Raw genomic sequence first — 24248 nt, 5'->3', positions numbered from 1 at the left:
TCCCGGTGGTACAATAATACGTAATGATGATGAGAGTGATGGGCAATTATTGTTTCTCTTCTATTACTTGGCTAAAATCTGATTTTGTTCTGAAAATTGTTCCCTTTATGGAAAAGTTGCCCATCTTTAATAAGGATGAAATCAATTGGATTCTAGGGAAATTTCTTGAAAAACCTATACAATTTAATAGAAAATGAGATCCTTTCTGTAGACTTTTTTTAAAGCCATCTTATAGAGTTCAACAGCAGGGATTTAACATTCACTATTAGACTGTATAGAATGATATTTTTAAAATCAGAGTTTATTGATGATCTTTTTTTGTTAAATTTTATAGGACCCACACAGAAGGGTGAAATAAAGACCATGCTTCAGGATGCTAAGTATAACTTATAAAATCCACTTTCCTTTCTGCCTCCTCCGTTGAATGAATTGTGGAAAGATAACAGACTTGTTAGTGATTATGGTCCTGATCCAAAGCCCTTGGAAGTCAATGGAAAGGTTTTAACAGATCAGTCCATGTAAGAATTAATAAATGGAGCCTCCAATTTTTTGTTTTTTTACCAAAAATAAGGGATATTATTTTTTTCCAACATTTTCCGATTTTCCAACAAGAACTATTAAAAGGCTTCCATCTTAAATGTGGGTTGCCTGGAAGACATATTGTGATCTTGTTGATCAGTGGCAGAAACCTGATTGATTTAAATAGCAGTAAAGATTTAATTTTCTGGGACTATGTGTGTCCATCAAATTCAGAGTAAAACCGTCCTCTGCTTTTCTGATATGGGCACTTGATGGCGATTTCATCAGAAGAGGCTGACCAGGTGGGTAGTCTAGCATGTTGGGATCAATGCTGCCCTCAGCTCCCACTGACTCCTAGGTCAAAGGCACAGTTTGGCCAGCTTTCTAACTTGCCACTGAGGAAATGGCACAAAAATCCTGGCTCTTGTTGGCTAGAAGCTAGCAAACATGCAGTGGGTCACGTGTATGCCAGACGTGTTGGTGTATGCCAGCTGTTTGTGGCACTCTTGTTCTCTCTGAAGAACCATAATGTGCTGGGTAGTAAGTTATGACTTCAGATAGGATCAGAGGAGCATTCTTGAGAGAGGAAGAAAAAGCACATTGAAAAGGGAATACATGTTTTTCTTCTTCCTGTCCAGTTAACAAGGTCTCCCATGGTTCACCTGGCCATGTATTTCTGTTGGACTGTGAACTGATTTCTGCAAATACCCTTTCTTTTTCCTCTAGGCCAGTAAAGGTAGCTTCCAGCTCAAATTTGCAGTTTGATGTAACTTGGATCTCTAAAAGCCTCTGGAAGCGGAACTCAGGTATAGATCACACAATGTTTTCATCTGTAATTCTAGCCATCTGTTGAAATATAATTTCAAATTGGCATTGTTATTCTGGACAGTATTGGATGATTTCTTGTCACTGCCCAATAAGGGGTGTGTATGTGTGTGTGTGTTTATCCTTTTCAATTTGCACATTATTGTTTGCCCTGTTTGGAACATGAGAGCTCTGACTCCTGTAAATGCAATCACTCTCTCAGCAGGATTCTCAGTCTAGCCTGTGAAGAATGAGAAACAGTTTCCACTCTCTCACCAGGTGAGGGATGGCAGGTGGGTGATGGTAAAAATTCAGGGTCATTAGGGACTAACACTTGAAATGACATTGATTGCAGTTATACCATCTCATAAGTACGAGTGCATTTGTCTGATCACATAGCTACAGCCCTTGATTGATGATTTTCAGTAACCATGGCCCCGATTCAGTGAAGCACTTAAGCACAGGTGGTGTCCCAGGGAGTTAAATGTCAAAGTCAAACGCTTGCCTTTGATTTGCTGAATCGAGGACTGTGTCAGAAAACTGACGGGGCAAATCTTATACTAATTTCGATAGAATTCTATTCTCTATCCGTTCTTCTACCACCCTCATCACCACAGAGTCTCTGAGCACCTTCCAGTAGTGGTGTGACTAACATCTGTCACAGGTGGTTCTTTCTTTCATGCTCTCCCCAGCGGGAGAATTGGGTGTGCAGTGTATTGTTTTGCTTTGTTGAAATGTACACACCGCTATGAGTTTGTTACAGAAAGCAGGTCAAAGAAGTGTGCTTTGCACTCGGAGCAGAAGATGGTGAGGTCACTTCCTTTGGGGGGTTGGTGCCACCCACTTGGACTGGCTCCCAAGTAAACTGTCTCCTGCAAACTCAAGCTTGACCCTGAAATAGATCAATTATTTTTTTACCTCATTTGGGAAAGATTAATTATAATACTTGCATGAAAGGAATTAGAGTGGAGTCTGCTTATTAGCAACCTCTTGGTTCTCAGCAAAAAGTTGCAATTATCCGAAGGTTGGTGAGAATCAGGAGGCAGATTTGAATCAGCCAGCCAGGGGAGGAAATTCTGGGCTATGCACAGTACCTCTCCCTGCAGCCCCACAAACCTACCTTCGGATGGGAGGGGAGGCTGGAGGCAGGGAAGCAGCAGGGTGTTTTGCAGGGCTGCAGGGAAGGAAGCTCTGGGAAGTGCTGGAGAGCAGAAAGGTACTGTGCTCTCCCGCAGGCTCCCAGCACCCCCACTCCCTTCAGAAAGCCAAACATCCAGGTTACAGACCCTTCCCCACTGCTGCCCTGGCCACAGCCTCCCTTCCCAGATACAAGCAGATCTGTGTGACTGCAACCAGAGACGACACATCAACAAGTTGTCAATAAGCAGCATGCCTGTTGCCAGTATTCAAATCCCATTAACACTAAAGCCAAGGGGATGAGATTGGTTCCTGGCAAAATGCTGCTGTTAACCAGAAGTTGTCAGGGTTGCTATTAAGAAATATTCACTATATATGTTTTGCAAGTACCTCAGACCATAGAATCATAGAATATCAGGGTTGGAAGGGACCCCAGAAGGTCATCTAGTCCAACCCCCTGCTCGAAGCAGGACCAATCCCCAACTAAATCATCCCAGCCAGGGCTTTGTCAAGCCTGACCTTAAAAACCTCTAAGGAAGGAGATTCTACAACCTCCCTAGGTAACGCATTCCAGTGTTTCACCACCCTCTTAGTGAAAAAGTTTTTCCTAATATCCAATCTAAACCTCCCCCATTGCAACTTGAGACCATTACTCCTCGTTCTGTCATCTGCTACCATTGAGAACAGTCTAGAGCCATCCTCTTTGGAACCCCCTTTCAGGTAGTTGAAAGCAGCTATCAAATCCCCCCTCATTCTTCTCTTCTGCAGACTAAACAATCCCAGCTCCCTCAGCCTCTCTTCATAAGTCATGTGCTCTAGACCCCTAATCATTTTTGTTGCCCTTCGCTGGACTCTCTCCAATTTATCCACATCCTTCTTGTAGTGTGGGGCCCAAAACTGGACACAGTACTCCAGATGAGGCCTCACCAGTGTCGAATAGAGGGGAACGATCACATCCCTCGATCTGCTGGCTATGCCCCTACTTATACATCCCAAAATGCCATTGGCCTTCTTGGCAACAAGGGCACACTGTTGACTCATATCCAGCTTCTCGTCCACTGTCACCCCTAGGTCCTTTTCCGCAGAACTGCTGCCTAGCCATTCGGTCCCTAGTCTGTAGCGGTGCATTGGATTCTTCCATCCTAAGTGCAGGACCCTGCACTTATCCTTATTGAACCTCATCAGATTTCTTTTGGCCCAATCCTCCAATTTGTCTAGGTCCTTCTGTATCCTATCCCTCCCCTCCAGCGTATCTACCACTCCTCCCAGTTTAGTATCATCTGCAAATTTGCTGAGAGTGCAATCCACACCATCCTCCAGATCATTTATGAAGATATTGAACAAAACCGGCCCCAGGACCGACCCCTGGGGCACTCCACTTGACACCGGCTGCCAACTAGACATGGAGCCATTGATCACTACCCGTTGAGCCCGACAATCTAGCCAGCTTTCTACCCACCTTATAGTGCATTCATCTAGCCCATACTTCCTTAACTTGCTGACAAGAATACTGTGGGAGACCGTGTCAAAAGCTTTGCTAAAGTCAAGAAACAATACATCCACTGCTTTCCCTTCATCCACAGAACCAGTAATCTCATCATAAAAGGCGATTAGATTAGTCAGGCATGACCTTCCCTTGGTGAATCCATGCTGACTGTTCCTGATCACTTTCCTCTCATGTAAGTGCTTCAGGATTGATTCTTTGAGGACCTGCTCCATGATTTTTCCAGGGACTGAGGTGAGGCTGACTGGCCTGTAGTTCCCAGGATCCTCCTTCTGAAAAGAAAGTGGTCCAGCTGAAAAGAAAGTGGAAGCACATCCCATGTACTCAAAAGGAGGCATGAAAAGTTAAGTGACTTGCCCAAGGACATAATGTGAATCAGTGGCAGAACAGGGAATGGCGTTCTGGCTCTGAATGCCATGCTATAGCATTCAAAGCCATGGTACCCCGCTTGAGAACCTGCCCTGATTTCACTGTAAAGGTACAAAGAGTGATTTTTTTAAACATAGGTGAGAGATGAGGCCTGTGAAATTATCCATATCTCCAAACAAGTGAACATACTTTCAGGAAGGTAAATGCTAACTGAGGAAAGCTGTGTATTTTGCTATTTTCAGGCCTTGTCCCCAGAGTATTTTGAAGATATCCATAAAGATCTGAGGAAACAGCCTGTAGGAGTAATGGTCCTCTTCCATATTGTAAAGCTTGCTTGGTTAGGGCTTTCTCAGGGTAAAGTGATTAATTAGGACACTAGCCTGGGACTTAAAAGACTAGCATTCAATTTCCTGCTGTGATAAACTTCCTGAGTGACCTTGGGCAAGTCACTTAGCTCCTCTGTGCCTCAGTTCCCCATTTGTACAATGGGGGTAATAGCACTGGCCTGCGTTGCAAGGATGTTAAGACGATAAACACAATAAGTACTGAGAGAAATTTGGCTATTCTGGTAAGGGGACCGTAAAACTACATTAGAGAGAATCTTAGGATCACTATTAACTACTGTGGTTTTTATATCACACAAATACTCGGTCTCTTGCAGTCCCTGCATTAATTTAATGCTTATGAAAGGTACCAGATTGACACCTTTGCTATTGATTGTTCTATCCAGAATAAAACAAGCAGCATCAATAGAAAGTTATTGAACCCCACCTAACCTACACAACTGTGGATGGTCCCTTAAAATGCCAGGTAAAGGCTAAGAGGCATGGATAGAAGGCCAGATTTTCCAAAGAGCTCAGCACCCATCACTGGGACTGGGACAGAGACCTCCTATCCCTTTGAGACACCAGAATGAAGCCACCAGACTTCCAAAAGAGCTGAGCTCCCACTGAGAGCAGGAGCTGCTGGTGGCCAAAAATCTGGGCCTGAATGGTAACAAATCTTCTGTCTCTGGGGTCCGTTAAGTTGTAGGTCTGTGACAGTGCCCCCCATAAGGCTTTATGGAAATATGCTTATGAATGTATATATGACATAACCAGAATATGTTTTATGCTACATATGCCACGTAACACATCTCTGTAAAGGTTATGATCTACTGAATCTATCCATCCTATTTGTATGCATGTGTCATTATCGTAATCAAAGTTATAAATATTAGCTGTATACTTGTTTGATTTTAAATAACCTTAGTCAGGCATTTGGTCAGCTTCTTGAGAAAGGAAGGTACCATGTAAGCAATGGCTGCTGCCTGTAAAAACTGACTCCTGCATGGACATGTTACTTGCCCACGTGACTCCAAAACTCCACTGTGACGGGTTGGACCACAGAAACCCCCTTGGGGCTGCCAACTGATTGCCAAGACCACTTCTGCCCCTGCTTTCCCTGCATAACCTTTGCAGAGATATGTTACGTGGCATATGTAGCATAAAACATATTCCAGTTTTGTCATATATACATTCATAAGCATATTTCCATAAAGCCTTATGGGGGGAACCGTCACAAGGTCTTTCTGCTTAGGCTGCCAACATAAGAAGGGAGAGGGGATAGTAGTGATTTGGTTATACGGACACGGCTGGCAAGGAGCTGGATGGACACCATCAAACTCATTTCACATAAGCCATTGCAGAGCTATCCCATTGCAACAGCTGTTGGTAACTGCCAGTGTGGGCTGTATCTTAGAGGTGAAACGTGACCCAGGACCAATCCTCAACTCAGTCATCAGGAAAAAAAAAAAGTGACACAATCATGGTACCCATTTTTCAGCATTCAATGTACAGTTTCTTTAAAGAAATGGTCCGTTGCTTTTTTTTTTTTTTTTTTAACATATGCAACCCTGCAGCAAACTTTTATTGTAAATTCACCATTCTCCCTTACTCAGATTCTCCCATATGCTGTAGTACACTTGTCCAGATGGGATGATGAATTTAGCTGCTGTCAACATGTTTCATGGTTATATTTCCAAGACAAACTCTTGAACAACATGCCCAGTTTTCACTTGGGATGAACATGATTACTGATGTGGGTTTTTCCTCTCTCCTTGGGAATTCCTCTTGTAAGAGTCAGAAGGCAAATCTAGCCTCAAACCGAGTGTAGTTTTTGTTGTGTTTAGCAGCCTGCCTCTAAGCTGTCTTCTTCAGATACCACCTGTGGAAGATACTTTTGGCAAGCATCTAGCAGAGCACAGGTGCAAGGAAGAAGGATTGTCTTTGTTCCTGGCACTGATCTGTGACTTCATTCTGAAATTGAGATTCAATAATTGTTCCCCACTCCTTGTGTGACCTTAGAGACTTAGACAAGTCATTCAGGGCCAGATTTGCAAAGGTTTTTAGGCACTTTTGAAAATCTCACTCGGTGTCTATCTGCATTTTTAGGTGTGTAACACCTTTGGAAATCTGGCCCCGAATGATTTGTCTAATTCCTAATGAAATCAAATGGGAGTTGGGCACTGAACCTGCTTCGGCATATATGAAAAATTGCTCTGGGTGACCAAATACCTTTGAACATTTGGCCCTAAATCTCTGTGCCTCAGTTGATCATTTGTAAAATGGGACTTGCCCCATCCTCGAAGGGATGTTACGTGGGTAAATACTTGAGAAGTTCCTTGTATATTATAGTACACATATCAATACCAAGCAGAGCTAATCAGAAATTGGGATGAATGTTTCTGAAAGCATTTTGTGAAAAATTTTGTTCTCCAAATTGCTGTTTTCTTTTTAGAGTGCTAGAGATTTTTTAAAAATTCAAAATTTCACTGAAGAATTTTCACAAAAAGATAAAAAATCTCCAGTTTTTTCCCTACACTCCTCCCACCTGCTCAAGTACTTAGAGAGTCTTATTAATGTAGTTCTTGGATTGATTTATTTTTCCATTGTTAATGAGTGCTGACCCATAGCCCCTGCAATATATTGGTTTGAAGAAAAGCACAAAGGGATAATGAGATTGAAACTTGGACCTCTGACTGCTCTCATTTTGACTTGTTTTCTAGTCCCCAGGCTATGTTTACTACCATGCCAGCTTGCCATATTATTTTGGTTGGGATGACCTCTCTCTCCATAAGAGCTAACATCAGCTTTCTAAATCTGCTTACCTGTTTTATGGTTTTATACTGCCACCCATCAGTGTAATATTTGCATACCTTGTTGCATGTAAAATCAATAGCAATAGTGACTTCTCTAGTGGATTTTATGATGAGGCCTGGTCTTGAAATGCTTAGGCTCACATTTTTAAAGGTATTTAGGCATTGCTGCGCCAAGCATCGCAAGGCCTAACTCATTTAGGAGCCAGAATTTTATTTTCAGAGGGCATTATGAAGAATTCTAAATCCCATGGACTGCTGATGAAATTTAGACTCCTAAATCCTTTTGAAAATGATATTTAGGCTTCTAAATCTGTTAGATATTGTGACACTGACTACAGGAATGCCTAAATACCATTTAAAATGGGAGCCATGCTGACCGGTAGCATAGCTGAAGTCCATAGAACTATTAACTGTGGGCAAGGATGGTGGAATCCTGTTCCTAGAATTTGGTGGTTTGATTTAATCCTTTTGTTAATATATTTGTATAAATGTTATTAGTCCAGTATTAGTGTCACGGAAAGTACGATGGACACGACTGAGAGCCCTGTAGTCTGTCGTCTTGTGTTCATCCACCATAAAGGTACAGCATGAGGTGTACGCTGCCCTCCCCCAGGGTGCCTCATCTCTGATACGCAATGAACGTTTTTTAGGCGTGATACAATCATTCATTTTTCATGCCCAGCTGATCGCTGGGCACTCTGCTGAGATTGTCAGCAAGGGTGCCAGGTGTGAGGGTGTTTTTAGTGACATAGGATATGTTCCATTTTTCTGTTCTGAGTCACTGTCTAATGACTTCAATAGAAACCCATTTCCCTGACTAAAACTTACACTTACACACAGTTGAGAAAATCAGTAGTGGTTGATAGAGCAGATGCCTGAACCAACATAGTCGTGCTATGTGTGTAAGAAAGTGACGACACCGTTCAGAGTAAGCCAGGTGTGTTTGGCCACTTTAGAATAAGGGTGTATTTGTGACAAAGACCCTGGGAAGCAGGAGGTCTGTGTTGAAATGCTGGCTCTGCCACAAGCACCTAGTGTGACATTGGGCAAGTCACTTAATCTCTCTGTGTACGAGTTCCACATCTGTAAAACGGAGAAGATAACCCACCACATATCTGGAGAGGCAAAGTCTAAGTGGGTAGAACTCTGGGGTCAGGAGATCTAAATTCTATTTCCAGCTCTGACCTGGAGTAAATCACTTTCCGCTCCCACCATTTGTCTAATAAGATTGCAAGCTCTTTCTGTGGACAGTGTCTCTCTTTCTGTGTTTGTACAGTGCCTGGCACGCTGGATCCCTGGTTGTGGCTGATGCCTCTAGGTGCTACTGTAATACAAATAATTGTGCCACGTGTAATGCACATGGTCTTGTAATAGGGCAGAATTAGATTGAATACACCTTCTTCCTGGGTTAACTATCCATTGTTTCCTCTAACTGAGAATATTGCACTTTCTCAGTGTTGTTCGGATGAGATATGCTATGGAGAGATGCATCTCTCTCATTCCTGCAATATACTTGTCTGTCTGGCATTACTATAGCAAGGAGAGGAGCTCTGTGTAAGCTCATCTCTCTCACCAACAGAAGTGAGTCCAATAAAAGATATTACTTCTCCCACCTTGTCTCTCTATAACAAGGAGAGGCTTTATCAAGGTACTCTTGTAGTCCCTGCCCAGCACTGTCAGAAAGATGGTTAATTCTTCCCTATTCTCAGTTATAAGTATCACCAGCTGTATCATATTGAAAAGTGAAGGGCATATTAACATCAAGCTACCAAAAGCCTTCAGAATAATTTTGTTCCACTTGCATAAAACTGCCAGTCTAACTGGATGAATATCCTGGATTCAAAAGCTGTCTCGCTGAGTTCAGTTTATGACCTGGACGAAGGAGAGGGCACAGGGTGGCACGCAGAGCTGTATCCAGGCTTCCCCGTTTGGGGACTTGAGGAGGTGGGTTTTCGACCGGAACACCAGGTCGAAAAGGGACCCTGGTGGCTCTGGTCAGCACCGCTGACCGGGCAGTTAAAAGTCTGGTAGCTAGTGCTGCGGGGCTAAGGCAAGCTAGTCCCTACCTGTCCTGGGGCACCACACTGCGCCCGGAAGCGGCCAGCAGGTCTGGCTCTTAGGCAGGGGTGGGCGGGGTGGGAAGGGGGGCAGGAGGCTCCGTGGCCAATGGGAACTTGGGAGGGGGATGCCTGCGTGCACCACGGAACCTCCTTCTCCCCCTGCACCCCGCCTAGGAGCAGGCAACCTGCCTTAGGCCCCCGCTGTGCCGCTGACCGGGAGCCGCCTGAGGTTAGCCCGTGCCCCAAGCCCCAACCCCCTGCCCTAACCATGAGCCACCCCAGCCCTGAGCCCCCACAAACCCAGACCCCTTACCCCTTGCACCCCAACCCCCAGCCCTGAGCCCCCACAAACCCAGACCTCCCTCCTGCACCCCAGACCCCTCACCCCCTCCACCTCAACCCCTTGCCCCAGCCCAGAGCCCCTTCCCACACCCTGAACCCCGCATCCCTGGCCCCACTTCAGAGTCCTCACCCCCTCCTACACCCCAAGCCCCTCATCCCTAGCTCCACTCCAGAGCCTGCACCCCAACCCCCTCCCACATTCTGAATCCCTCAGCCCCAACCCACCCCCCCCGGCCTGGAGCCCCCTCCTGCATCCCAAAGTTCTCATCCCCGCCCCCAGCTGGAGCCCTCACCTCTCCCACACCCCAATCCCATGCCCCAGCCCAGTGAGAGTGAGCCACCAAGGGAGGGGGAGTGTAATGAGCGGGAGCGGGGCCTTGGGGGGAGGGGCGGGGCCAAGGTGTTTGGTTTTGTGACAATAGAAAGTTGGCAACCCTAACAAGTGGTCATGGAGAGGGTCAGGCTGTCGCGGATATAAGAGGAATATGCAAAAGGAGTATGGGAAAGGAGGGGCCGGTAGTGGATGCGACAAGGATAGGCAGAATCATTTATCCATGTTACAAACTTAGATATAAAACTTTAAGTGATTGTAAAGTGTTCAGTGTTAGCTCAGCTCTGCTCCCTCTGAACTTAATGGGAGATCTTCAATAAGAGGGGTGTTAGCTGAGGCTGGGTGCTGTTGAAAACTACACACTAAGTGCTTAAGATTTTTTCATTATAAATAAAAGCCACTCCTCTTCCCCTCCCCCATCCATCACCCATTTATCCCTTGTAGGTATAACTCATACAAAGAGATCTCCTGGAAAATGTGTGTACAAAACCCAAAACTTACGTTGTTAGAAAGGGCTAAGGCTGAAAGTGGGATTGTTTCAGTGGTGTCCAGTTACCATCCAAAAACAATACACTGTTTACAAAATTCTGCACCTTTAAAAAGAATCATAGAATCATAGAATATCAGGGTTGGAAGGGACCTCAGGAGGTCATCTAGTCCTACCCCCTGCTCAATGCAGGACCAATCCCCAACTAAATCATCCCAGCCAGGGCTTTGTCAAGCCTGACCTTAAAAATATCTAAGGAAGGAGATTCCACCACCTCCCTAGGTAACACATTCCAGTGTTTCATCACCCTCCTAGTGAAAAAGTTTTTCCTAATATCCAACCTAAACCTCCCCCACTGCAACTTGAGACCATTACTCCTTGTCCTGTCATCTGCTATCACTGAGAATAGTCTAGATCCATCCTCTTTGGAACCCCCTTTCAGGTAGTTGAAAGCAGCTATCAAATCTCCCATCATTCGTCTCTTCTGCAGACTAAACAATCCCAGTTCCCTCAGCCTCTCCTCATAAGTCATGTGCTCCAGCCTCCTAATAATTTTTGTTGCCCTCCGCTGGACTCTTTCCAATTTTTCTACATCCTCCTTGTAGGGTGGGGCCCAAAACTGGACACAGTACTCCAGATGAGGCCTCACCAATGTCGCATAGAGGGGAACGATCACGTCCCTCGATCTGCTGGCAATGCCCTGACATATACATCCCAAAATGCCATTGGCCTTCTTGGCAACAAGGGCAGACTGTTGACTCATATCCAGCTTCTCGTCCACTGTAACCCGTAGGTCCTTTGCTGCAGAACAATCAAACAACAAAAACCAAACAAAATATCTGGCAAAGAATCATTTTGGAGCCCACTGCAATATACTTTTCCATCCATACTCACTGTTATCCCATCTGACTTACATCACCCACCTAACCTTAAATCTTCCCCCTAAAATATGCAATCAATTACTAGGAGAAAATAAAATCTCCTGGCCTACAAGGGATTCGTTTCCAATACTTCGTAGCCTAAAGTATCACGACAGGGCTCAGTGCACAGAATGGCATAGGTTAGATGATATTCCACACAGTCAATATGGTTAAAAATACAGTTCTACAAGGCATGCATTTACTTACATAATCCTAGAACACAATATAATCAACACTTTTTCAAAACACCAAACCAATCAATCATTCCAATTCTATTCATAAAATATTCTCCTACCACTCCAACACATCACACTGAGAGAAAATCCATAGGGCTCTGACATAATTAAATGTGCTTTGGAACTATCATTCTTTCAGAATCTTTATTACACTGTTAAGAAATAATAATTAAAATCAATGGTATGCATTCAGTATCACATTTCCATCATAGAACAGAATAAGCAGGCAAAGTTAAGGAGGGGTGAATGCTGGTGAGTGACAAATGATTATATGACAATGGGGAACTGGCTGGAACTTTTTTCTGTTTATCACCATCATTGATGATGGTTTTGGGTTTTTAAATTTTTAAGACGTGTAGATTTTCATGAAGGAAGTGTAAAAAGTTGTTACCTGAACTCCACGACTACTCAGGACATGATTTTCTTCTTAGTTACATTGGTGTAAATAGGGGGTTACTCCATTCACCTCAGTAGAGTTAAGTGGTGTAAGAGGGGAATCTGGTGTGTGCAGACACACACACAGAGTCTTAAATGGTCACATACCTAGTTATTTGTATTCATCACAGACATTTTAATAACAGGTCTTAGATTTTTATTCAATAAGAATATCAGGCTGCAAGGCCCTCTGTGCTGTGCCCAATATAATTAAGTCTTGACAAGTTATGATATGATCCATGCTAAATAGAGCAGACTTTTTTTTTTAGCAGGGGGTGGGCAGAGACACCGAAAATCAGATCTTTTGTAATGCAGTTCAAAACCTGATGCTAGAATAAATGACTATACGTGCCATCCCTGTTACTGACGATACATGCCATCCCTGTTACTGACGATACGTGCCATCCCTGTTAATACAAATCTGATGGAATACTAAAAAATGCTGCTGTTTCAAAGAATTTCCTGTTCAGCAAACGCCTCTGGGGAGACATACATGAGCTGCAGTTAATTTCAAACTGATTTGTAAGGAGGGATTGGAGCACAGTTGCAAGTGATTGAGCTTATATGTACAAAAGCCTGACCCTATTGGATCTGGTCTTTTACAGTGGGTGGTTGCTTTCCCTCCTATCGAGCCTGCTTCCTATTAACTTTGTTTGCCAGTTTTGTCTTATCAGAAACAATGCAGACTTCTTGTATAGCGAATCTACTCGGGATCACTCTTCTCCTTGCTGTGCAGCGCTTCAGTGGACTGTTGGCTACAGATTTGCTGCGGGTGACTCTGGTTCTAATTCAAAACAACCACAAAAAACCTCACGACAACCATATCATAGACTCGTAGAATATCAGGGTTGGAAGAGACCTCAGGAGGTCATCTAGTCCAACCCCCTGCTCAAAGATGTCCCATCTTGACAACCTGGCATGAAGTTGGGGCCAATCTTTCAAAGGCATTTAGGTGCCTAAAGATCCTGTGTGATTTTCAAAAGTGCTGTAAGAAGGTTAGGCACCTCTTATTGACTTCAGTAAGCTCCCCCAACCTGCTTGAGGCACTTTTGAAAATTGCCTAAACACCTCTGAAAATCTGTCCCTATTTGTGTCCCTAAAAATATGATCTTGAAAATATTGTGGCTGAAAATAGCTCAATGACATTTAAAACCCAAACCAAAATCCAAACCATGACCCTATTTCCTAGACCACACGTGGTCAGTGAGCTGAGCAGGCCCCTCTGGAAACGGGTCGCAAGTGACTGCGGTTGTATAAAAAGAGGCTTTTCAATGGATCTTGACATCTACGCTACAATCCCTTAAGATCCGTCAGCACTGACTCTTGTGTACATGAGCCACAACCCAGAAAATCACTAAACCACAAGTTTAAGCCCATGTCTAGTTCCATTGACTCGACACAAGTGGCTCATGCTATTTTGATTTGGAAGACAACCCTGAATCAGTAGATGGCAAAAATATAATTTTCCTATGTATCTGACCTGCCTGAAACCTTGATGTACTGGAAATATAATGTGTGGGAGGCAGCCTAATCTACAGCCTGATTACTGGACCAAAGCAGTTCCAGTAAAAGGGATAATTATCCCAGTGACCAGTCTTCAGAAGTTATCTCTGATTAATTGTTTTGCATTAAAAATGGGAGTGGGGAGTACAAAAATATTTTTAAACTTGCTTGCTGAAATTTCAAAATGGTTCTAAACTTTCAAAGCTGATTAAAAAGTGTGTGTGTGGGGGGACCTTGATGATATGAGGGGGGTGTCAATTTTGTATGGAAATCATCATTGAAAAATCCAAATTTGAATAATTTCACCCTGCACTATTTATTTTGCACCCTACTGTGAAAGTGCTTTTATTTTTAGGGATGGGAGGCACAACTAAGCAAAACTTCAAGGTGGCCTGAGCTTGTGTGATTTGGTTGCTCCCAACAGATTGATGCCTTTTAGTCCTATTGGGTAGAGTCCCAGTCTTCAAAACTGAGAGTCAATGGGACTTCTTCAGGGCATAATGAAGCGGATAGGCTTTCTGGTGTGCTTTCTGTTCTGTTCAGAGAAAAGCTTGAAAACGTGAGTCCTAGAGGTGCGATTTAAGATCTCATGAGTTCCAAGTCAGTCTCATGATTTTTGAACCCTTGAGTTTGGCAACGCACAGGATGCGTTTCATGAGCTAGATGGCAGACTGCAAACACAATAATTTCCTATTTTATAGATTCTTGGCATGTCAGGTGGGTTTATTCCCCTCCCCCCTACCTGTATCGCTTTGAATGTAATGCTAAACAATTTGTGTGTGGCATGTCCTTTTATTTTATTTTATTCTTTTACTGGAATGGCAAATTAATCTTCTACCTATTAGAACACAGACCAAATAAAGAGACCCCGCCAAGTTTTGGGAATGGTGCCTCACGTCGTAGTACTGATCTTTGGTATTCGAAGGCTAGCAAAGTTGCAAGTAGCCATAGCATAGTGATTGCAGAATTTCTTGTTGTTCATTGCAGTGTGACACAGAGCATGCAAAAAACCCCCAAGTGATTAAGCATGTGGCAGATGAAAAATGTCTTCAGTTTGAAGATCGCAAGCATTTGTTTCCGTCGTATGGACTGGATTAATGAGACAGTTTGCCCACGTAGTACTGGGTGAGAGAACCTACTTTCTGTGGATTGTGAAGGCCTTGTCCAAGTTCGCAATTAACTTTAGTCATGGAAGCAGTCCCACTGACATCGGTGAATAACACTGCAATTTTTACTTCAATGGCATGGCTGATGTGCTTTAATTTTAATGATCTTCAAAGGGACTAGTCATGCTTAAAGTTAAGCATATGCTGACATGCATTGCTGGATCAGGGCCCAAATTAGCTGAAAATCTGAAGATCATAATTGGTGAAGATAGCCAATGAGAATCCTGAACTTGCACCCACTGAAGCAATTAGAAAACTTCCCATTAATTCCAGTGGGTGCAGGACTGAGCCCTAAAGTTTACTTTATACTAAGGATATTTTCTAAGCGGTTTTAAATCCAGTCAGAATTGTACCGTAGTCCCTGCATAAGGTGACTCACCCGATGAGGTTGTCTTGAAGAGGGTTTATCTGAATAAATTTGAAGATTACCCGGGGGTACACAGCAATGAGCAGGCCACTCTGAAAGCAGCTTGCAAGTGACTATTGTTGTACAAGAACAGAGGATTTTCAATGGATCCTGACACACCTGCGACAATCCCTTACAAAGCTGCAGATCTCATGCAAGTAAACCAAATATGATTTGGTCCATCGTGTGCACTGGTGTGACATGAAATGGGGAGAGGGATTTTTTTTTCAGATATTATAACCTCATATTGAGATAATGCAGTGTTGCTATCTGGGACACAGGAGACCTGGATTTTATTCCTGGCTCTGTCAGCACCGTCTAGATGACCTTGACAAGTCACGTCACTGCTCTGTGCCTCAGTTTCCCCCACCTGTAAAGTGGTAATGATGCTTACCTCCATTGCAATGCACTTTGCGATCTACTGATGAAAAGCATACATAAGAACTGAGTATTATTATTTGGAAGGTTAGTTCAGGGCCTAACTAGAGAGGAAGGATGGTGGTGCGGTTAAGGCGCACTCGGTTTGGGTTCAGGAGAACTAGATTTGATTCCCAGCTCCTCCACAGATTTCCTTGGGCAAGTCACTTAATATCACTGTGTCTGTAAAACCAGAAAGAAAAGGAGTACTTGTGGCACCTTAGAGACTAACCAATTTATTTGAGCATGAGCTTTCGTGAGCTACAGCTCACTTCATCGGATGCATAAAACCAGAGTAAGCATCCTATCTTGTCTCTTTAGACTGTAAGCTTTTCAGGACAACTAGTGTCTCTTAGTTTGTCTTTTCTACAATACATAAGACAACAGGGTCCTGATCGTGGTTAGGGCCTCGAGGTTCTACTCTAAATAATAATAAGGATTATCTACATTTTGGTTCCCATAGCCCAAAATGGCCTAACAATTGCTACGGTGTTTGTGCAGTATCCCAAAAATGGTAGCTCTGTAACTATACTAGTTACGTTAGCATATTTGAGCTCTGTGACTGAAGGAGAAACGCAAATGAAATGGAAGGGTTAGGAATACTCCCGGGACGAGATACACAATTTCACAGTAGAAAGTCCCAGGGTACAAGGCTTCAGTTCTTTTGTTTTTAAGAACACTTTGTAAAAAAAAAAAAAGGCATATTTCTTTCTGTCCTGCCATTAGGGCTATTTTTTCAATGAATATTCATGTTTCAGGAGGTCAAGAAAGTGGCAGCACTGCAGTCAAAAGTCCTTGTCTCATCTCTAGGTTAGCCAAAGTATAGACAGCCAGAATGCAAGAGATACTGTGGCTTGGTAATTACACTTATCATCACTTGAAGTGTCTGACTTCTATATAGAGGAGAGGAAAAAGTAATTCAGGCTTCTGTGTTGCCTTAGACTTTTTGGACCAGATTCTGCTGCCAGGTAAATCAATTGCAAAACTCCCTTTTGTCTTTGACATGAGCGGAATTAATTATTTTGTATTATGTTAGCCCTTAGAGGACTCGACCAAGATCAGAGCTCCATTATGGCGGGCAACTGTAAAAACTTATGACGAGAGAGAGTCCCTGGCCTGAGTACTTTATAATATTTATAGGGATAAAGGGAAAATGTGGCTTCTTATTCCCATTTTACAGATTGGAAATGAAGACACAGAACGATTGTTTTGTGCAGTTTCTTGCATGAAGTTTGGCACAGAGTTGAGAATTGAACCAAGATTTCACGAATACCAATGAAATCATAGAAAAATAGAAATGCAGGGCTGGAAGGGACCTCAGAGGCAGGACCAGGTATGCCTAGACCATCCCTGACAGGTGTTTGTCTAACCTCTTTTTAAAATCCTCCAAGGACAGGGATTCCACAACATCCCTTGGAAGCCTATTCCACCGCTTAATCCTTGTTATAGTAAGAAAGTTTTTTTTCCTAATATCTAACCTAAATCTCCCTTGCTGTTAACTAAGTGGACTACTTCTTATCCTACCTTCAGTGGAAATGGAGAACAATTGACTACAATCCTCTGTATAGATTTCAGAGTAGCAACCCTTACCATATTTGAAGAGTGTTATAAAATAATCCGACCTCTTTTCTGAAGACTAAACATGTCCAGTTTTTTTAAAACCTTTGCTCATCAATCAGGTTTTCTCAAACTTTTATCATTTTTCTTGCACTTTCTCCAATTTGTCAACCGCTTTCCGAAATTGTGGCGCTTAAAATTGGACACGCTATTCCCAGCTAAGGCCTCACGAATGCTTTGTAGAGTGGGACAATTATCACCCATGTCTTACATACGACATTTCTGTCAATATACCCCAGAATGATATTAGCCTTTTTAGTGACTACATCATATTTTTGGTTCATATTCAATTTGTGATCCACTCTAACCCCCAGATCCTTCACAAATAATGGATCCTTCACAAGTCCTTCACTCTGTTTAGCCCTTATGACTTGTTCCACAGATCACTGAAGTCAATGGAAAATTCACATTAATTTCAAGCGCTTTGTCTGTTCAGGAAACAAACCTGAACTACGTGAAGCATGACACACTACCAAATATTGTCAGGATTATAGATCTGATAAAAATTTTGGGGGCAGAATTTTTCCTGATAGAAAAATATGTTTTTGTCAAAACTGACACTTTTCATGGGAAAATGCCAAAATTTCATAGGAAATGTCTACTAATCCCGTCGCAAATTTTCGGTTTGTTTTGCCATAAAATCTTTTCTTCGTCGTCTTCTTCAGATTTTCGGTTTCCAGAATCCAAAAGGACATTTTAAGACTGTTCATTTTGAAAGACTGATTTGAAATGAAAATTTTTGTTTGGTTTCAACTTAATGTCATGTTTTTAAAACTGAAATGAAATTACATTAAAAATTGGGGAAGGGGGAGTCACTTTAAGATAAACTAAAATGCAAGGTTTTGGTTGTATTGCTTGGGAATGTTGATTTGAATGGGGGAAAAAATATTTTGAGTTGGATTAAAACAGCTGATGGGGAATTTTTTGGTTTTCTGGCCGCTCTTCATGAATGCACTGAAACCGTCAAATATTATACCACTTTATAGTAGAGTTCCAAGTTCAGTTTGAGCTACGGCTCAGACCACGGCAAACATGTTCCAGATGGAGTTTGCAATTCACCCAAAATATATAAGCATTGGTTAATGACTGGCCCTCCTTTCCCAGCGTTATGATGCAGCCAATAAAGCACCAACTAACATTTTCCTTCTTTCTGTCCTTCTGTAGCTTGCATAATATACAGACTATAATTGAATGTCAAAGAAGTTTATGTGGTATTTAGACTGCTATAAGAAATGCTAGATCTGAAAATTGGTCTGAATGGATGGTCGCCGTTCGACGTGAGTAGGTTCTTCAATTCTCCTCTACAGTGATGCTGTGTCCACCTCTGGTGTTTATTATTCTGTTGTATTGTAAATTTTTTCCCTGGCACTTTATGAAGTTCAAGCAACTGCATTTATTACAAAGGGCACATAAATTATTCCTATTTTATTGTGACTGAGAAATAGGCTGCAGTGCCGTTGTTTTTAATATTTTTTTTCCAAACTGTTTTGAGGATGATGCATGTAAAGAACGTCAGAAAACAGTCTGCACGGACCATCTGAATGTGAGTGTGATTCTAGGAGAAAGGGGTTTCGTTGGTCAGAAAATTGAGGTCTTGGGCCTCACACCTGCTACCCACGAATAGAAGAGAGGAGGAAAAAACAGTGCATTTAAAAAAGCTTTCGGGATAACGGGATGGTTGAGGAGACTGGGTCTGAACCCTTTCATCTCTGGAGCAAAGGTTCACTTCTTGTGTGGGTTGCTGCTGCTGCTCATACTTGGCTATTTACAGAGTGCTTTCCAACCCTATACTTGGGAGTGCTTTGCAAAGCATGGTCAGCATCTTGAGCCCCATTTAAAATATGGAGAAAATGAGGCTCAGAGAGGTTAACAGAGCAGGTCACATAACAGGTCAGTGTTAGAGCCATGGACAGAACCCAGGTCTCCTGAGTCCTGTTGCCTCTGACAAAAAGTGTGAACTGCTGGATGAAATTGCTAAGGTTAGACCCAAAGGCAGAAAACTTTTATGAGGGTGGCACAGGGTGACATTGGCCCTCTAAGAGAAAGCAGGGCCAGTACACCTGTGACTGGTCAGCTGGCTGAGTTGAGCTTTAAAGGAGGGTTCCTGGACTGAGAGAAATACCCGATGAGGGGGAGTCTTGCCAAGTCAGACTGACAGCCAGTCAGAAAAGGGGCAGAGTGAGTGGCCATGGGGCTCTAACTGCCCGCTCTCTGCAAATAGCAAGCCTTGGAGAGAACTAGGACTGTGGGGGGAAGCAGGAGCAGAAGGACTGCCACAGTCCCTGGGGAGGGGAGGCAGAAGGAACCTGCGAACTAAAGCAGGGAGTTGTAGCCCAGGGTGAGTTGAGGAACTATGTCGTGGTTGATTTGTCATAAGTCTGGACAATAAAACTGCATAGAAGAGACTGTGGGTGTGGCAGTGAGTCCTTCGCAAGCTGGGGAGGAGGCCTGCCTTGTCACACGGACACTGTGAGTCGACCACCTATCTGGATTTACATGGCACACTAATGCTTATTAGCCAATGACTTCCAGTCTGGAATGCTATCCACAGAGCCATAGTGAAATCCTTTATTAACTGTAAAAAGCCGTTTGGTAGCCCCTGTGAAATGAGTTAGTGGTCTTAGTCCCGCTTCTAGTAGACGGGTGTCTTACCTAGGGAGGTGGTGGAATCTCCATCCTTAGAGGTTTTTAAGGCCCGGCTTGACAAAGCCCTGGCTGGGATGATTTAGTTGGTGTTTGGTCCTGCTTTGATCAGGTGATTGGACTAGATGACCTCCTGAGGTCTCTTCCATCCCTAATCTTCTATGATTCTATGACAGTTGTGATGACCACTACAGTTGTCACTGATCATCCCCTTCTAGGATATTTGATACAGAGGCCAAGGAATGAATGGGCAATGGAGATTGAATTACATCGTCACTGCTAGAGGCTGATCCCTACAGGTCAAAGCTGAGTCCTATCCATGCAAAATGTGGAGGTCTGACCTGCCACTGTACTTATTTTGTACATATAGAGAACATCAATTACTAAAGCTATCTATCAAGTATGTTTCTCACATGAGCACTAAAATAACATTCCTGGAAATTATTTCCAAGTTTGAGGCTATAACCCTTTTTTCAGAGGAAAATATCTTTAGCAAGCTGCATTGTTTCAAAATTTGGAGATTTGATGCATTAGAGATCTCTCAAAACAGTGCAACATCTTAAACCAGCAGGGCATGGTATTGATCATATTGTTCCAATATTGTATTTAAGAAAACAAATGAAATCTCATGTATTAGAAAAATAATTTCAACCAAAAGCTTTTAATTTAAATGTACTTGTAAAATAAATAGAAAAGGGGTCAGTGAATCCAGAACCATGACTAAGGACCTCTTAAGTTGTGGGTGATGCTGTGGAATACGCTAGAATCCTGGTGTCATAAATATAAAGGGAAGGGTAACCACCTTTCTGTATACAGCGCTATAAAATCCCTCCTGGCCAGAGGCAACATCCTGTTACCTGTGAAGGGTTAAGAAGCTCAGCGAACCTGGCTGGCACCTGACCCAAAGGACCGATAAGGGGACAAGATACTTTCAAATCTTGGGGGAAGGAAGGCTTTTGTTTTGTGCTCTTTGTTTACATTTTTGTCCTCTCTTGGGATTGAGAGAGGCCAGACGGAGAATGAAAATGAAAAAGGGATTTTATAGCGCTGCATACAGAAAGGTGGTTACCCTTCCCTTTATATTTATGACACCTGGAAAATTGATACTGCACACCAAGCAGCTCAATTTTGTGTCACATTTTCGACAGTGGTCCCTATTAAAGAGACGACGTTTACCCAAAGAGGCATCTGGGTAGACTGTCATCTCTTTGGGGAAGAGACTCTCTCTTGTGTGTGTACACAGTGCCTGGCATATGAGTCCCTTTCTCCTGCCCTTTGTCTGATACTTCCCTGTTTCGCAGGGGTGGGGGAGGATAAATTCATTCATAACTGTAAGATGATCAGATACTGCAGCAATGGGAGCTCTGGAAGTACCTAGATAGGTTATTACTTATTTGTATTACCATAGTGTTTGCAGGCCCCAAGGGATATTAGGGCCCCATTGTGCTTGCTGCCGTATATATATGATGAGATAGTTTTTGCACTGAAGCTATTACAATCTAAATAGACTAGACAGGCAAATGCAAGGAGCGAGTCTCATTTTCCAGATGGAGGTAAAATGAAGCATGAAGTTATTAAGGTGGGAGTTTCAAGTGAACCTAAGAGAGTTAGGCACCCAAATCTCGGAAACTCCCTTTGAAATCCTTCCCTAAATGACTTGACCAAGATCACATGAGAATTATATGGCAGAGTCCCCTACTGAACCCAGATCTCCCAATCACAGTCAAGTGCCGTACCACCTTTCCTCTTGATAGGTAGTTAAATAGTGAATTCTGTCTAACTTTGCCAATTTTCAATGATTAATTCCTTTGACACATCTATTTTGTCCAGTTTCAGTAAACATCTTTAAGGGTGACTGCTTTAAATGCTTATTAAGATATGATTTCCTCCAGCAAAGGTTGGAAACCTGCACTGTATTAGCAGTGCTTACTACAGGTCTCTCCGTTTTCTGAAGCTGCCGTTTTTTGTACTCTTGCAACTTTATAAGAACGTTCTGCTCCTGATCCCAACAGTGAAACCAGAATGTATAAATATTTCAGACACATTACATGAGCCTTGTTGTCCCAACCAGCAGACCCTTTCTGCTCTAAAGAGGCACTGGGATCCATCAATGGTACGAGCTTTTCTTCCGGTGTGATAGGAAGAGATTGCATTGCATTGTGTTACATTGTAGTAACATTTTCCAGCTGAATGCGCTCCACACCTGTACTGTAGAAAAAGTATAAAGGTAACCATGTCAACCATTGTCTGGTTGGCAACCAGCTCTTTGAACTACGGACATGCGCCTGACCTCCTATTACCTAGCTAGTTTGTTTATAACTGGTTTCTGAGGGCTATGTGACACTTATTATAGCTACAAGTATCATGTCTCCATTGGAGCCAGTGCAAAAGTTTTAAGGTTCTAGTGCCATGTAACTTTTTGGTCACTTTTTCTGTTTTGCTGTAAGTTTATTTATTTTATCCAAGGATAAGTAAGAGGGAGGGGGAAAGAGGTAGTTACCAGGGAAACTAATGGACACTTAAATAATCCTCTCATGTTTCCACTTACATGAGAAGGAGCAGACAGAGGCCAAAATATTAGTAGATATTGTTGTTTGAATTGCAGTACCCCGTAGGAACTCCAATCAAGGACCAGGGCCCTGTGGTGTTAGGTGCAGTACAAACACAGAGCTAAAAGACAGTCTCTGCCCCAAAGATGATGATATCATTAGCATTGAATTACAGTTGCTCCTTGAAGCCACCTCTGAAATCAAAGCTCTGTTTTGCTAGGCACTGTAGTACACGTTGTTAGAGACAGTCGCCATCCAAACAATTTACAGTGCCTTATAGAACATCCTGTTGAATTCAGTTAGTTCAACAATTCAGTTAATTCTGCTCTATGAACGGGATGGGGAGACAAGAGACCTGGGTTCTAGTAATAGCTCCGCTCTAAGCTCACTAGCCAATTTTTGGCAAATCGCTTCATTTTTTTGTGCCTTAGCATCACCCTGTGTAAAGTGGGGATGAAGCACTTTGATGGGTTTGCAAGTGTTTATTAACTCACCGAGCCATCTTGGGCAAGTCCTTTGACCGCTGTTGATCCGTCTGCAAATTGAGGATGAAGATATTTAATTGTCTTACAGGGGTGGGTTTGCGAGGCTTAACTGATGAATAATTGCAAAAGCACTTAAGCTCCTTGGATAAAAGGTGCTGTACAAGGGCAAAGTATTGTCATTTATTTAGTCTTGTTGGAAATATATACCATTATTTAACTTCGTGGGCACTCTGGTACAACCTATAGAGAGAGTGCATGCTTTATAGAATTTTGCAAAATCCTAGCACAATGTTTTTGGGTAGGAATTTGACTAGAGTATTCCCTACTTACGTTCTGGATATTAGCTACTACCACACTTGAACTTTGGAAAACTGTCTGATGTTTGTTGGCCTTGTGTTTTTATTTATATTTTTATACACTGGAATCCACCTGGCACAGCAAAAAGATGACAGAGCTGGGTGTTTTTTTCTGATTCTCTGCTCAGCACTGCAATGCTGCGATTATTTTTTGTTGTTGTTGAAGCAGCACTGAGAGGCCTCATTGTGCTAGGCACTGTACAGTCCAAAAAGACAAGACAAAATATGTAAGTGAAACAGAGAAGTGAAGTGAATTTCCCAAGACCCAACAGCAGGTCAGTGGCAGAGATAAGAATAGAATCTAGGTTTCCTAGATTCTAGACCCATGCCCTATCCATGGGACCATACTATTCCTCACACTGCACTGGCTCTGGTATGAGTTAAAACAGATTGAGGACTGCCCTAAATTATGATGGCTGATAATTGACTCCAGGGAGGAAATTGCCAAATCACACTCTAGTAATGGCTGCCCTTAATATGCCTCCCGTGCTGGGCCTGCAAGAGATGGTGGCGTAGAAGTTATCTCCATGTCCACAGAGGATTCCGCTCTGCCAGGGAAATCCACAACTGGTTAGATGTGGTAGCTTCTGCTTGTTTTGTAGGGCAGGGAATCTGCCCCCTAATTATGTTTTCATCTCTACCTCTTTGTCCTTTCACATTTACCATAATCCAACACTGTTTTTAGGATTTACCCCATTGGATGCAGCGGGAGGAGGGTAGCTACAATTTGCCTAGCCTTCCCCTTAAAAGGACCCAGATGAGGCAAGCTGAACGCATTGTTCTCCTATATAAGACCACGAATTTACCTGCCTATTGTATGAAC

At 42.9% G+C, this 24248-nt stretch overlaps 1 protein-coding gene across 5 annotated transcripts in view; it reads left to right on the top strand.

Moving 5' to 3' along the window:
- LRRTM4 (leucine rich repeat transmembrane neuronal 4) overlaps positions 1-24248 on the top strand; it is a 977774-nt gene that overhangs the window by 918716 nt on the left and 34810 nt on the right. The gene's annotated exons all lie outside the window — the stretch shown is intronic.

The sequence above is a fragment of the Natator depressus genome, chromosome 26, assembly GCF_965152275.1.
Source record: "Natator depressus isolate rNatDep1 chromosome 26, rNatDep2.hap1, whole genome shotgun sequence".
Lineage (NCBI taxonomy): Eukaryota > Metazoa > Chordata > Testudines > Cheloniidae > Natator > Natator depressus.
Note: the sequence above shows the minus strand (reverse complement) of the source record. Positions and strands in the feature narration are given on the sequence as shown.